The sequence below is a fragment of the Agelaius tricolor genome, unplaced genomic scaffold (assembly GCF_023055355.1).
Source record: "Agelaius tricolor isolate 1412-34295 unplaced genomic scaffold, bAgeTri1.0.p SCAF_19, whole genome shotgun sequence".
NCBI lineage: Eukaryota > Metazoa > Chordata > Aves > Passeriformes > Icteridae > Agelaius > Agelaius tricolor.
Genome location: NW_027269279.1, coordinates 12973428 through 12989395, shown reverse-complemented (window position 1 = coordinate 12989395; position 15968 = coordinate 12973428). Strand labels below are relative to the sequence as shown.

Sequence of the window (15968 nt, the reverse complement as noted above, 5' to 3'; positions counted from 1 at the left end):
TTAGAGGTGCAAATATCCCGATTATTGGAGTATGTTTGGAGTAACCGACTGCTGAAGAGAAGTGGCAATGCTTTGTGAGCACAAAGATGTTCAAATGCATTTTCCTCTCCTGAACAAGTCACTGTGCTTGTAATGACTGGCAGATATTTTAATTTGGTGCACAGTGCCTGAGTCATTTATTTGTAACATCAGTTGGAAGCTCAGAGTGTTCCTTGTGAAGCCCTTCTCAGACTCACAGTAGGGAATTTGTGGTGTGCTCCAAAGCCAATGTTTAACTGTGACAAAATGTGTAGGTGACTCTAACTGCTGGATAAATTTTTAATATGAACCTTTGGTAAATTAAATTGCATTATTAAGGAGAATAGATAAACTGTGCTAGTTACTTCAAAGAACAAGAACACGAGTTCACTTGCATGCTGCAAAAGAATGAGATCATTCATTTTTATTTAGATTGAGACTGTAATATCAGTGTTCAATTTAGCTGGTCTGATTCAATTGCATACTTGGCTTGTCTCGGGGAGTTTCAGGAGTAGGATTTGTATCTGTTTTTTTCACTGTTGCACTGCTCAAATGTTTGGTGCTGTTCTATCAGGAGTCCACTAATAGTAATTTTCAGATTCTTGTTTTGTAATGGGATTTTGGGGGCTGAGATTTGTCACTGTGTGGGTACTGCTATTGACTCTGCTGCCTTTTATGCAGTCTGTTTTCTTATTTATTTGTCAAATGTTCTCATGTACATTTTTCTCTCGTGTGTGTAAAATTCTGGGAATATTGAAAGTTTCTGTGTTGGCCGGTTGAACTGATTTGTTTGTTGGTGCTCTATTGATTCCAAAACCTTGAGTTAACACATTTGGTTGTTTTAAGAGCTCACCAGCTGAGGTTTGTGCCCCAGCCTGTGGGGCTGCTGACTTTGTAGGCACAGACTGTGTGTGAGAGGTTATGGTTGGGTGCTGTTTCTCCCATTCATGCAAGTGCTCAGGATTGCCAAAGTTCTCCAATACAGGGCAAATCCTAATTGGAGGTAGAGGGTAGTTAAATATTTTCCTTCATGAGGGCATCAATGTTGTTGGGAAATTGTCTGAGTTCAGTGGAGTAACTCACATAAAACAGCAAATAAAAAGATAACAGGCATGCAGAGCTGGTTGATGGATTCCTTTGGCATAATGGCAAACTTCCCAAAATTTCTTCCTGAAAGCCACATGGGCACAGCACTACAGTTCTGCTGGGGTTTGAGGCTTCCATAAGTGTGGGGATGACAGGACACACAGGACATTTCCTCAGCTTTGACAGTAGTGGCCCTGAGTTTTGCCTGATTTGATTTGGTTTTGCTTTACCTTTGGGTCTTCATGAACAGTTCTGAGAAAGGTGCAGCCCCAGATCCCCTTGTTCTGGCTTTACCTTTGTGCCAGGTCTTGTCTCATTAGAGCTCCTCTGTTGTTTGCTGCTGGAGTGCTTGTGTGGAAGCTCTCTGCTCTGCTTTTGAGTAAAAAACACTGAGATTTGTTTTCTAAAATCTTTTATCAGAGCCTCTACTCTGCTATTGAACTGTTGATCTGAGTAGTCTTGAAATTTGTTTATTCCTTTTTCTTTGTTCTTAGGTGACACTGCTGTGTTCCTTTACTAAATTTTGTATGAAGTCTGGATGAAAACTTAGTGTGTTTGTGCAGCTACTGAATGTTTTAGGAGGATACAAACCAGCTGGGTTTTTTCTAAATGCTGGTTGCCACATAGCACCACAGAGATGAGAACAGCTAGAGGAAGCTGTCAAGTGATCCCAGGACCTTCCTTCCATCATTTAACACAAAGGGACAACAAATAGTGACAGAGTCAAAGCTGTAGGCAGCAAAGCCTTCCAAAAATAATTGCCAAATCTGCCCACAATGTGTCTGTTAGGGTCATAGTCTTGTAAGTATGCAAGTTAGAGGCATCTTAAAAAGGAATAAGTTATGCATAGGTAGTCAAACACTAAGATTTCATCACAGCTTACCCTGGTTTCTTGTCCAAACCCAGATTTTTTTTTTTATTCTTATTCAAACCCAGATTAGCAGTTTCTGTCAATACAATTACAAAATGGGCCTGAGATCTGTCTCAAATACAGCTGTAGACTGTAGCAATTCCCATAACACACAATAAAATAAGTTTTCATGTAATTTGCTGGAACAACAGCTTGAGGAATGCCCTTTTTCCATTCTGCTAACTTTAGCTATTACAGGTATATGGCATCTAGTCCTTCTATTGTTTTTTGTATGTACATTTTTCCCCATGAAAAGATGTCTCATTCAGCAAACTATTTGACTTTCCAGTGTTCTTCCTCCTAATTAGCAGTGAGAATAAATGATCTTTATGTTAGGCAAAGCATAATTTCTTTTTCTGAAACAAATGGTGTTACCAAAATAGAACAGAGAAAGCTTGTTGTGATTCCTCTTTTCCTCTGCAATATTTGAATAAATGATACAGTGAAGTTCAAGGCCTTGTGAGAAGTGAGAGGTCATGCCTGATTGAAATACAAGTTCAGCATAACTGTGTGTTAGCTCTCTGCCTGCTTTAATGGGAGGGATGTCAAGGCAGCCTATTTTTTACTCTCATAAAGAAAAGGGTGCCAATATGTCTCAATAAAATGGAATCAAAATCAGCTCAAAGCCCAAGGAGGTTAATAAATCACAATTTTCAGGAAACCTCAGAATTATAAGGAGAATATGGCTCTAATGATAACAAAAGTGTGGCTGATTTATCCAATGATCCAGCAGGTCCTTGATGACCAGGGAATGTCACTGTTTAGCCCCCATGTCCCTGATGTGGCAGGAAGGGGTCAGGCTGGGGAGCAGCGTGTTCAGAAAAGGGGCAGCTCATGGGTTCCCTTCTTCCACCCTCTGCTGCTCCCTGGGATTCTCCAGAGGAGAATCCACTGACAGGACAGGCAATTTCACTTGGTTTTGATTTGTACAACGTGTATGAGAACCCTGTCTGGGGGCAGGAAATGTGTTTGTATGAGTGATGTAAATGATGCATGTGCACGGTGTCCATGGCAGACACAGCCTGAAGGCCACCATGGGGTGGTGTGAGGGAGCTGGGGGTGCTCAGCCTGGAGAAAAGGAGACTCAGGGGTGACATTTTCACTCTGTACAGCTCCTGAAAGGTGCCTGTGCTCAGCTGGGGCTGGGCTCCTTCTCCAGGCAGCACTGACACAACCAGAGCACACAGCCTCGAGGGAAGTACAGGCTGGATATAGAGGTTGGTTAATATAGGCTGGATATTAGGAAGAAGATTTTACACAAAGAGTGATAAAGTTCTGGAATGGCTGCCCAGGGAGGTGGTGGAGTCCCCATGCCTGGGTGTGTTTAACAAAGCCTGGATGTGGCACTGGGTACCAGGGTTTAGTTGAGGGGTTGGGGCTGGGCTGGACTCGATCTTGAAGGTCTCTCCCAACCTGGTCATTCTGTGATTCTGTGAAGGGTTTGTCTGCTTGCCTTGCACTGCTCCTGGGGGCCCCCAGCCCATCAGGCTGTGCTGCACACTCTGCCCAGTGTCTGACACGCTCTGGAGGTGATGCAGAATGAGAGAAATGAAGGAATCTCTTGGGGAGGCAGCAGCAGAGCTGGGGTCTCACTGCCAGCAGGACCATGCCTGCTTCTGCTACCTGCTCCTGGTGCCAAGGTGAACTCATTCCTTTTGGAAAAGGAGTCAGTGAGGTGTGTGTGTAAACAGATGGCAGAGCCTGCTCAGGAAATACACCTCTACCAATATTGTCCTACAGTGACTGCTTTGATGCTGTGCAGTGTGCTCTGGTCCTGCTAGACTTAGAACTCTCTCTGCTAGCTCATGAGGAATTTTTAAATCCTGTTGGCTGTCTGATTGATTTCTATGGGAAAACTATGATATCAGTGGGAACTTTATCTGGGGAGAGATGAATGCTTGGCTGGATGCTGTCAGGGTAAATTGCAGGTGCTGTATGAAAACCCCACAGCAGATAAAAACATGTCACTCAGCTCCCTCCCCTCCCTGCCCTACTTTATTCTCCCCAGCACACTTAACATGCAAGGACCTCGTGTGCCATCACTGCAGGGGATGTGTGTGCTCAGGACAGGAGACATTTCCATTTCTATTTTCAGGTTGTTTTTCAGGATGAGTGAGTGGATTACAGCTTCTCCCCGTTCTGGTGCATCAATACTTTGCATCAGCCACAGCTTTTGCTTGAAGCTGTGCATTGTTAATCTTAGCCAGCTCTGTATTCCCTCTTCCCTCTAAGTGGATTGAGGCATGGAGTGATCAATCATGATGACTAATAAAGGATTGGCTATTAGTAATTTTTAAAGTTCCTATCTTTAGGATCCTTAGCAAGAAAATACTTGCTTTTAAAGAAAACTACATATCTGTAGGGGTATAGCATAAAGCTTTCCTTGTAGTCATAATTTTGATTATTTTAATCTCTGTAGTTTGTAGTGGGACTTCAGAATTTATCAAAAGGATAATTATTGCAGTAAGATGGTAATTTTTGCTGGGTCTGTTGAAATCACTTTAGATTTGGCTAAATCAAGCTGTCACAAATTGTGTATAAATAGGTACCAATACTTTTTCTTAAAAAGGTAATTGCAGTGGTGCCATAATTCTGCATAATATACCTAAGAATATTTACAATTTCAAGTGTAAAATCAAGACTTATAAATGAAAAGGATTTTTAATTTTCAAGCTTTTGGAACTGAACAGTTGTAACTGTGCAGAAGTTGGGATTTTGATGTCGTGCCTTCAGTTATTTCCACTAAAAAGCATTTTTCAATCATGCAAGCTGATTAAGGGTCTGAACTCCCAGTGAAAGGTGTCTCTGGGTAACTCAGTGTCCCTTACAAATCCTGCTGAGCACCTTCTGTGTCTTCAGATCCCCAATAAAGCCTTGATTGGCAGTGATGGGAGCTCCCAGCTGGAGCAATTATCCTGACAAGTTAATATGGACATTGCAAAGGTGGCAGGAAGGAAATTCACGGCACTGTGTGCCTGGAGGGGGACCCTGGGATGTGCTTGGGGTGCAGCCCCCCCTGAACACACCAAATACCTGCCTTCATCAGGATTTGATGGATTCCCCTCCAACTTTTATTACCAAAGGCAGAATCCTGCCTTCCTTTTAACATTTTGAGGTTTAACCACATTTAGGTACATATAGATGTAAAAAGACTACACAAAATGGATGGAGAAAAACAATACAAAGTTTTCATCCATTTTTAACTTGAGCATGAATTTCTGGGATTGTGCTCCTTCCCTCTGAAATCCTGTGCAGTAATTTTAAGCTGTGCAGTGTGAGACCCAGTCTTGCTGTAGCTGCTACTGTAAAACCTAATTTGCTGCATAAAATATGAGAGCTATAGTGAAATATGAGCCTGGAGAGCAACTCTTTTGATCTTGAGTAGTCAAAAGGTTGGCATGTATAATGGTATGAAAATAAATGATGTCAAAACTGTAGGATATAATTTATGGTTTGGGGACTACTTTACTCATGGAAGCAGAAGCTTCTACCACTGCAGAGCGAGTCGTTCAACAAAAGATAATGAATGGAAATTACAAACTTTCATAAACCCCCAGATAGTTTGAATTGTGCAATTCATCAGTTTAAACACAACCAGTTGTCTAATTTACTGCTTATATATTATTGAATAGAGCATTTATAATATATCTATGATTGGAACTTTAGCCTTCTTTTTGTATTTCTTTCAATAAGTACTGGGCTTTAATTGTCATCCAGTTTGGCAAGGACTTGGACACATAAATTACTCAGTTTACTCAGGTCAAGTGACAAAAGCTTGGGTTGTGTAGGCTTTTCAAAAGGTGCTTTTTGAGGGGTCCCAGCACAGCCTGAAGAGGGCCCAGGTGGGTCATGGTGCTCCTAGGAGGGGGATCACAAAACAAGGGCAGAATATTTGTTGTCTGAAGTCTTTATGGCTTTATAACATGCAGGTTCTTATATGTGCCTCTGGTAGCTGAGATTCTATTGCCTACATGGGCTTTACATTTGGGATATTTTTTATTATATGTATGGAAAATGGTCCATGGACTAATTCAGTTACCTCCATTTGCTTCATTCAAAGTTGCACAACCTTCCCCAATAAAGCAAGCCTCTATCTCTGCAAACAGTCTTTTAACTGGGCTAGGTGTTTTGGGGGTCTGGTTCTTGGTTTTGTTTTGATTTTTTGTTAGTTTGATTTGGTTTTTTAGATTTTTTTCCTGTTTTTTTAATTTTGTTTGGTTGGTTTTTTTCTTATTTGTTTGTTTTGGTTTTGATTTTTTGGGCTTTTTTGTTTGTGGGGTTGGTGTTTTTTGAGCCTCTATCATTCCTTTGAGGTCTGCTTTGTGAAACTTCTCTTTGTCCTTCTTTCACCCAAAGGCTGCCCAGTCCCTTTGTTCACAGACAGGGGGGACCCAAGTCTGGCTTTGTGTTGGGTGTCACTGCCCTGTGCAGAGTGAACTCCTGCAGGGGAAATCTTGTACCCAGAGCTCCCCAGGCTGATGTGGCTGTTTGGATTCAACCACCGAGCCTGAAGCTGGAATTCTCCCCCAAGGATCCAAAGATTACATCCCTACCAGCAACCCCCCACCCTGCCCAAACCTGCTGGGACAGGACTCCTAGGAGAATTCTGAAGAAAATGAGATTTAATAGTGCCAGCTGTGAGCCATCCTGCATGCCTTTTCTGTGGGTGGAGATATAAACACACACATTTCATGGACCTGTGTCTCCAGAATGTGTTTCAGTAAAGTGCATCAGGAATTTGATGGTGACAGAAGTGAATATAAGCTTGTCTCACTAAAGGCTTGGTATTGACTTGAAAGTGCACTTTGTTTATTGATTCTGTTTCTTACTTCCCTTCCACATCCTCTTGCTGAATGCTGTGAGTTTTCACTGCCTGTGGGAGAAGCTGGACGTGTTTTGATGGAGGTTTTAAAGTGCTGTATTAATCACACTTCTGTCAGTCCTCAGTTGTGCATTTCAGGAGTATCACACTGTCACAGCTCTAGATGGGCCATATTGATCTTGATGATTAAATCAACTAAAGGAAACTTGATTTCTGAGGGAAAACTTAATATTCTCAATGCCCAAATGTCTCCTAAATATTTATAGGTGAAGAAAGTTGATCACATATCTTTGTTCTCTGATTATTACAGTGAGCAGCAACACTTAATTCAGATTCTCATCACAGTGATGTGATGTAGTAATAAATAAATTCCTGTGTATGTGTTTTCAGTCATGGGAATATGCAGAGGTAACTTTTTTCTTCTATCTTGGCCAGGCAGGAAGATAAATAGGTAAAAGTGTGTATGTGTTTAAGCAATAAAGTTGGTTTAATGGTTCAGGGGGAAAAATTTCCTGTGGTACACAGAGTAGTGACTTGATTGAACAGGACAGAATCATGCAGTTCAATTAATGTGCAAATATGTGTTCACTGAACTTTCATTCCATTTATCACATGGACATGGAAATAGGGTCATTTTTTATCTCTGTATTATGTATATGACATCTTAGTTTGCTTCTTGCATGCTGCTATGGGGAAAATAGCAATGTGGCACACCAGAGGCAAAAAGAATTGGAGATAAATGCCTCAGCTGTCACAAACATATTTAAGTAGATCTTTGTTTGAAGATAAATCTCTTCCTTCTGCAAGGACTAACATTCAGAAGGCCTTTGCATGCTCTTCCCATTAAAATTGGATGTATTCCTTGGCTGTGTGCTGGGAAAAATCATGGGCACCAATTGTCATGTTTATGAAGTACATGGTTAACAAAAGAAGTGTACTTATAGAAAAACATGAAAAGGAAGTTTTAGCTGAAAGTACAGTAATATTCACCATTAGCTGTTTAAAATAAGGAGCCAGATATTTCCAAGTAACTTTTTTCTGATTCTTACCAAAGTTTTCTTCCATCCTCAGACCTCGTGAAATTTGTTTGGGGACTGTTCTCATTCCTTTGACTAATTGTTGTAAATCAGGTGAGCAGGAGTACAGGTAGTTATTCAGTTCTTACACTGAAAACCTATACTGGAAATTCTCTTAGTAAAAAGTAGAGTGAATAAACTTCTGCCTTTTATTTTATTTCTATAATTGGTGAAAAAAACCTTGCCTTTTCTCTTGATATGGAGCAAAAATTTACAGCAGCAAGGGCAAAAGATGAAATTACCTAAGTACAATGTAAATTAGCATGATAAAAATTCCCTTTTTAAGAGCCTGTAAGAATACTGGAAGGTGGTTAAGAATTTCATTGTTCAGTTTCACTGAGAATCTAAAGACAAGACCTTTTGGCTGACACGGGCAGCTGTAAAAATTAAAGAGTAGCTGAATTCCACATGGAATTGTAGTATTTGCAGGCAAGGCTTATAACCTTTAAACAAAGCACAGGCCAGATTCTCTGCCAGGGAAATTGGCACAGCTTCATAAACTTTAATGGAGCTGGACCTTAATGGAACTGTGCCAGGTTTGAGGAGCAGTGAACGTGATCTCAATTTAGGTAGGAGGTGGCAGAAGCTGAGGGAGAGAAAGAGGAGTTTAAATTGTTAATAATCAATCCCCACAGGTCACTTTTAAATAGGAAAAGGTCTCAGCCTGGGAACTGCAATGTCTGGTCAAAACCAGATGTCTTTCCATCAGATATTTAGTTCAACAGCTTTAATTTGTATGTGAAAATGCAGAAATGATTGGATTTCTTATTAATTAAATCTTTACTGCTGTTTAACATTGTGCCCAAGATGAGCAAAAGAGATATTTTGAGAAAAGTTTCTGAATGGAATGTGAGGAGTTTGGAGCAAAGAAACAATAAACTCCAGGGCAGGACAAAGGGAAATGTTTCCATCAGTACAAACTCATTGATGCAGAACTTAGAGAGCATGAGGGGTTTATGTTTAGGGGAAATAATGTGTTTATAAAAATAGATGTTCATAGGTAACATCTATTCACAGATAAAGCAATTGTGAGCCAAGCAGCATTTTGGGTTGGGACTTCACCAGGAAGATGTGGAAGGGTGCTGCTGCCCATTCCCATTGTACATTTAAAACCCAATTTTCTAAGCAGCAACACTCACTGCAAAGGTAAATATCCAGAATTATGAGGGGGTGTTTGGAGGCAGCGTGTGTTTGGTTCATTCTTTTGCCTGAAGTACTTAAAATATTTTGCTTTCCCATTCATGTTTAACAGCCACCAAACATGTTTAGGAAACACATGTTCTGTACAAACCCAGGGAGTTTATTTAAAACTGCTGTGGTTGCTTGAAGAAATGTTCATTTTGCTGTAACAGGAGAAGGGAAAATCAGCATTGTTCTCCATCTCCTGGTTTGCATTAGCTGGGGAAGGTGAACAGCAGTACCTGCACTGGTGTAGCTGCTTCAGGGGGAAAAGGAGAGAAGCTGCTGCCCAGCACTGCAGAGGAAATAGAGGAATAAACCTGGGAGAGACCCTGGAGGGCTGGAGGAAAGGTGGAGCTGAGGGGCACTGGGTGAAGCAGAGCCTTTGTCCTCCCCAGTCATGGCAACTTGGAAGAAAGATCAACAAGGCATAGCCAAAATATTTCCTTTTGTTGAATTTTCTCAGAGGTCATAATTAAAACTTGTCTTGTAGGGGAAGCCCCCTTTGCTTAGGGAAGATCTGCATTTTCCTCCTTAGGAAATGGCAGGTGACAGAGGCAGCCTGGGATGCATTGTTGCTTGTTAAGGCACCTTTTTCCCCAGCAGTTCCACATTTCTCTGCCACTAAAACATGATTTCAGTTTCTGTCTGATAAAGAGTTTTCAATTACTTGTAGTGTGGAAGTGGTTTATTCACTTTATAATGAATTATTATATGATGAATTATTTGCTGAACTACTAAAGTGTTCTAACTAAAGGACATTGTCTGTTGGATTGGGAATTTATGATTTTGGGACTAGGCTGAAATCTTCAGAATCATCTTCACAGGGTTTCTATAACAGAGGAACTCCCAGCAGTTGGTTTGAAAATTGCTCTCCTTGCTGTATCTCATTTCCTTCTTCCTTAGTGCCCTTTGTTCCCAAAGGACACAGTGAATGTCCTGAGTAGGATTTGAAGAATTCAGAGTAGATCCAAACCATCTAGAGGAGCTCAAAGAGTTCAATCTTTTAAATTCTATTACTTTTTTATGCAGACTTTACATTCTTACACTTCAAACATAACACAAGAATTTCTTTCCTGCTCTGGATTCAGTGAATGTCTTTTGCTGTAACTTCTCTGGGGAGGCAAAGCAGCTCCCAGCTGAACAACTCTTCACATTCAGCAGGACTTCTGAAAACATGAAATTGAAAACAGCATCGTGTTTGAGCTCTAGATGATTTATTCTGACAAATAACACAAGGGCATCTCCAGATAAACACAGATGATTACATGTTGGTAAAGCCACTGATTGTCAGGAGACCAGAATAATGTTCTAGGAAGAAATATCTGTGGTGTTTAATGAATTTTGAAGCATCACTACAAAACCTCTGTTACAAAACTGCATTTTAAATCAATACTGAGAGCGTGCTGAATTGATAAAATCAGTGTTCAAGACCTGAGCTATGTTCATCACTTCAGTTTTTCTTGCATGGACTTGAGAATGCAATTGGATTTTGGTTGTACTTTTCAGAAGAGAAGCCCAGGAGCAGGTTAAGGACTAGACTTGTATAAACAGAAAGCTGAACCAAACAGGCAGAGTAATTTAATCCTGTTTTTGTTAAGCTTTTGATAAATACTTTATTTATTGTAATACAGATCATACACTCCTGGTCAGGACAGTGCTTTAGGAGAGATCCTCCACAAGGAAAGAGTTAATGGCAGTGAGAACTATTCCTGAATGTGGCTGTAATATCAGAGATTTTGGTTTATGGCTCTTTACTTAATGCTTTAAATGCTAAATTAAAGAAGCCATTGAGAGTAGTGAAATGTGTCTTTTCTAATAATTATAAGAGCATTATGGCAGAGAGAATGGGACAGTTTAGAAACCATAGGAGCCATTAATTCAGCTGCCTCTCCCAGAGGTGATGGGTGTTTAATTCCTTATCACCCCCAGCCAGTGTCACTGCCACAAGGAGCAGATGCCTTCACCTCAGCCTCGAGGCTGAAAAATTGCATCTCAAATATTTCCAGCCTCTTCCAGTCTCCTGAGCAGGAATGGTGATATGGAAAATTGAAGTGTTTGGTTTATGTCACCCAACACTTAAAACCAAAAACAAACAAACAAACCAGTCCCCAAAACAAAACAAATTAAAAAATCTCTCTTGCCTTGTACAGAATGACGTAAAATGAAGGCATATAATTGCATTTTGATTAAAGTAATTACAAGTAACCTTAATTAGCTCCTGATCCCATGAGTTTAAGGGAATGCTCTATTTAAAATGAACTAATGCAAAAAAAAATGAACTAATGCAAAAAAATTTAATAATTAATAATAAACAAGAATGTTTTTTCCTTCGTGCTTTGCTCATGTTCAAAAGTAAAGAACTCCCAAACATTAAATCAAGTTTAAAATGGCTGGAAGAACACTGGAACCATTAGGAACCTCATTGTCATCATTCCCATAACTGGTTTGAAACATGGCATTTTCATAGATAGGTAACCATTTACTTTCTACATGAGTTGCTGTGATAAGAATTTATTACAGGACCTCAGGGAAATGTTGTTACATCTATTAAAAAAAAGTTACCATTAATTTTGTAGAATTAGAACATCGATTTAATTTGGCCTCCTTTAATTGATGTTAGGCAGCTTGGGAACGGATGTCCTCACTTTGTAAATGCACTTAATCACTTCTTGCTACAAAACCTTGAACATAATTTTTCCAATCAGAGCTGACAGTTGTAGGGTTAAAGCTCAACACTAATAAATTCACAGGGACTAGATACTGTACTACCTGCTCTCCTTCTTCAAAACACTGGCACTGCAAAGCGAGTCTGAATCATTTTAATTAGATAATCTCACTATGCATTCTTTTTCTAAATAAATTTTATTTGCTCCTGTTAGCACAGTAATTCAATTTGCTGGTGTTTGTCTTCTTGGGAAAAAAAATAATTTCCTTGTGAGCTTGTAGGGCTGCCAGCTGGTGCACAGTGCAGAACAGAGGGGCTGGGACCTGGTGGCACTTTGGGGGGCATTTCTGAGGGCACAGGGGCTCTAGGAGTCTGTGGACAAAGGCACTGGCAGGGTAAGGGCAGGCAGCTCAAAAAAAAACAAATACCAACATGCCCAGGCTAATGGTGGCACTGTCAGGGATTGGCATGGAAAGAATTTCTTTAAAAAATGAGTTTGCTTTTTCTCGTTGTGGTCATTCTCCAACATACTCTATTTTGCTTGGAGAAGAAGAGATTTGTGTGTGAGGTGTTTTAATGGCTTATTTCTGATGTTTTACCAGTGCTGCAGTCTTAGTTTTCCCTGGAGATCATGGCCCAGGTAAGAATGAGCTGTTGCTTGGGGGAAGAAATAAGAACTCCAGAAGTCCTTTTCCTCCAGAATCCCACTTTGCACTGAAGTGATTTCCCTCCCATTATTAGTCTTGTTTACAATTTCCTTGGCACCTGGGAGGAGCAGCTGGATAAGAGGGCAGAAAAGCCTTTGTCTTGGAAAATCTCCTCAAGTAGTCAAAAATCAAGATTTCTTTTGTTTTTGTTGTTTGTTTTTTTTTTCCCCACCACCAGTAGAGTGGTGAAAAATTTCTGTGGCAGCTTTTCAGGCAATTTTTAGGTTGTCACCTTTTTTTCTATACTAATAATGAAGAAAAACTCTGGTTATCCATCCTGGATAACCCTCTGCTGCTTCAGCTCTGTTTCTAAACACAATTGTTGGGCTTTTCTCCTCGAGTCTCTGTGGGATTTCCCCTGTGGAAGAAGAAAGCAATCCTTCAAGGCATTGTGACTTTCTATGTGTATTTTGGTAGAGCTTTAGATTCCATAAATTGGGTTATGGCTGATCCCTGCCTCTCCTCAGCTGGCAATGGGAGCTCATCAAAATGCCAAGCTCAATTCTTCCTTCAGTTCTCACAAAAAAAATTAGATGGGTAGATTAGAGGAAATTTGTGAAAAGCAAAAACATGTTTAATAATTCAAAATTGGATGAATGAGTAACTAAGCAGACCTTGAAGCTGAGGCCTTTCAAAGACAGAACAACAGAAGCTGACCATGTACATCAGCTGTTCTATGGAGTTCATTTTTCATTTAGGCTTTAGAAACTTTTTCTAATCTAAGGTCAAAATTAGTTGAGTTTTCAGGTCAGTGACTTGAGGCCTACTCTATAAATAAATAGCAGAGAAAGGCTTCTAATTGTACATTTTCTTTTAAAACTGTTTGGTTTTTTAGTCAAATCATATTTTTTCACAAAAAAAAAAGGCAAATTTTGTATTCTCCTGCCTTAAAACAAATTGTTTCAGCTGTATAAATGAGGATAAGCAGCTTTATTCCCTGAGTGATCATAGCACATCTCAGGTAAATGCATTAGTATGCACTTGTAAATTATGAATGTAAAATACTAAATAGATGAAAGCACTATGAAAACTGTTTTGGCTTACTACATAATTAGGGTGTGCTTTATCTTTACACCATTCAGATTTTCAGTCAAACTTTTGAACTTATTGACCACTGCCAAATTTATCACTCTTCTTTTCCCCATTTGCTTTTCACACATAACTTGGAATGTTCTCACTTGTCTAGGGCTGCAGATAAGCTCTTCTGATGAGTGAAGGAATGAGGCAGATGATGCTTTAAATGCATGGATATTTTCCTTTCAAAGAGGAGGATTAGGGAAGGACTTTTCATTCAAATCCTGTTGATCCAGAGCAGGCAGTGTGGTGTTGATAACTGATGAGTTGAGGGCGGGCGTTCAGCTTTCTCTGGAATATTCCAACTTTTGAAGGTCTCAGAAGCTGAGAGGTGCAGTGGGGCATAATTCTCTGTGCTATGCACGTGGTTAAAAGCAGCAGATATTTATGATTCCTCATTTAATGGAACTTCTGATGGGATGGAGGAGATTTCCCCTGCACAGGGCACGTCCTTGTGTCACACACACACGCAGCTCGTCAGCATTGAGACGTCAACTTTAAAGAATTTAGGGGTTTTAGAGGGGCTGAGGTTTTAGTTAGAGATGAGCTTTATTGGAGTTAATAAAAATAAATGGGTAGGCCTTGATAAAGTTAAGAGTTAGTAGTTTACTAATAATTGATTGCTTGTCAACACAGTGTTTGGGTAGCTGGGTTTATAATGAAGAATATAGAAACTGATAAATGGCTTTTAGGAACATAAGACAATTGTGGCCTCCTCTGTTCTGGAACCAATTGAAGGTAGGAATGGGAGTTCTACCAAGGGTTCATTTGTCAGATCTGCATTGAAAGGGTGGAAAGGTCAGAATGAGGAAGACTTCATTTACTTCCTCATTTTGGGACCCCTCCCCATTTCAAGGAACAAACTACACGTGCTTAATAACTTTTGAACTAATTACCACATGAAGCAGGGAATGGGATGTGCCAAGGTTATGAACACGCATTTGTATTTTGGGTATTCTGTACTTGTATAGATAAAAGGGCTCTGTAATCACCTGTAAGTTGGGGTGTGGATTTGGGAGCTACCCCACAATCAACACACACTTTCTAACCTTAAACTGTTGCAGAGTCTTTGTGCAGCACAGATTGGATATTGGTACTGGATCAATATCCATATTTTTAATAAATCAGCATCACCCCTTCACACCAGGCACAGTCTGCTTTTTAGCAGTTCCCTAACTAGGCCAGCTCATTTCCAAGATAAATCCAAACGATGAGGTTTGTTTTGGTCTGTTTTGCACTCAATGTATTTAAAAGAATAGTCTGTGAGCAGCAGATCATCTGCTGGGCTCTGTCTGGGAATAATCCAGCTCCCACATGGCACTGTGAGAACTAAACCTCTCTTTAAGCCCTGGTGTGTCCATAAACACATCTTTTCAGTAATTAACTGATTTTGACACCTCTTGTATCACCTTCCCTGTGCCAGTGAGGGAACACTGTTAATTTTAACACAAATATATTGCTACTTGAGAAGACAGGGAGTTTTTAACACTGGAAAATTGAGATCATTGTTCTGCCATGCTCACCTGAAGTATCTGCTTTTCACAGTGTTTAGAAACAACTTACCCAATTGTGTATTGCTTGGAGCTCTCAAAAATCAGTTTTAAGTGCATTCCTGTATTGATCTGATTTTATACAGGACTGTACTGGGATATCATCACTATACAATCTATCCTGAGGGTTTTATTTAATTGGCTTTGCAAAGTCTGCATTTCTCTGGGCTGACCTTTCTATTTTTATTCTAAATATTTATCTTTGTAGTCAGTAGCCTGCCCTGACCATTTCACTGATGAAACTGAGGACAGCTTGCAGTCCTGTTGTTGACATTTGTATTTAACCTCTGACTTTTCAAGGGAAATTCATTAGTGACTATACAGCTTCCAGTAGTTCATTTTACTTTTCTTAATCATGCAGCAAGGCCACCTCTCCTAGATGCACAGCCAACTGTTAGTGCAGTTTTTAATGAGCTACAACACCTTTGGGGAAGCTCATCTCCAAGGTTGGCTTCAGGCACAAGCAAGCCAGGTAATTTCAAGGGCTGTAAACTGATGAGGGCAGCAAAATCCCAGTTTTAGACAAGCCACAACATTGCTGGTGCTGCCTGCCTTGGGCTCCCTCATCCCGCAGTGATGGCAGAGCTCCCTGTCCTCATGGAGAGGCTTGGGCACTGCAGTGGGCCATGGCTCCTCCAGCCCTGTCCCCTTCTGCTCCTGAGCTGTGTCCTTGAGAGGACAGGAGGCTGAGGCACAATCCATCCCTCCTGAGGCGGTGCAGGGCTTGCTGGCAGGTGCTGGTCCCTTCCTGCTCAGCTTTCCCAGCTCAGCTGGGCAGATGCTTGTCTTTCACATGGGCAGTCACAGGGAAAGGCACAGGCACCAGGATTGTGATGTTTCCCAGAGACAGACAGCATTCCCCAGCTTTCCTGGGGGAG

At 40.5% G+C, this 15968-nt stretch overlaps 1 protein-coding gene across 3 annotated transcripts in view; it reads left to right on the top strand.

Annotated features, from left to right (window-relative positions):
• The window catches only part of RBFOX1 (RNA binding fox-1 homolog 1), a 1203461-nt gene that overhangs the window by 287003 nt on the left and 900490 nt on the right, over positions 1-15968 (top strand). The gene's annotated exons all lie outside the window — the stretch shown is intronic.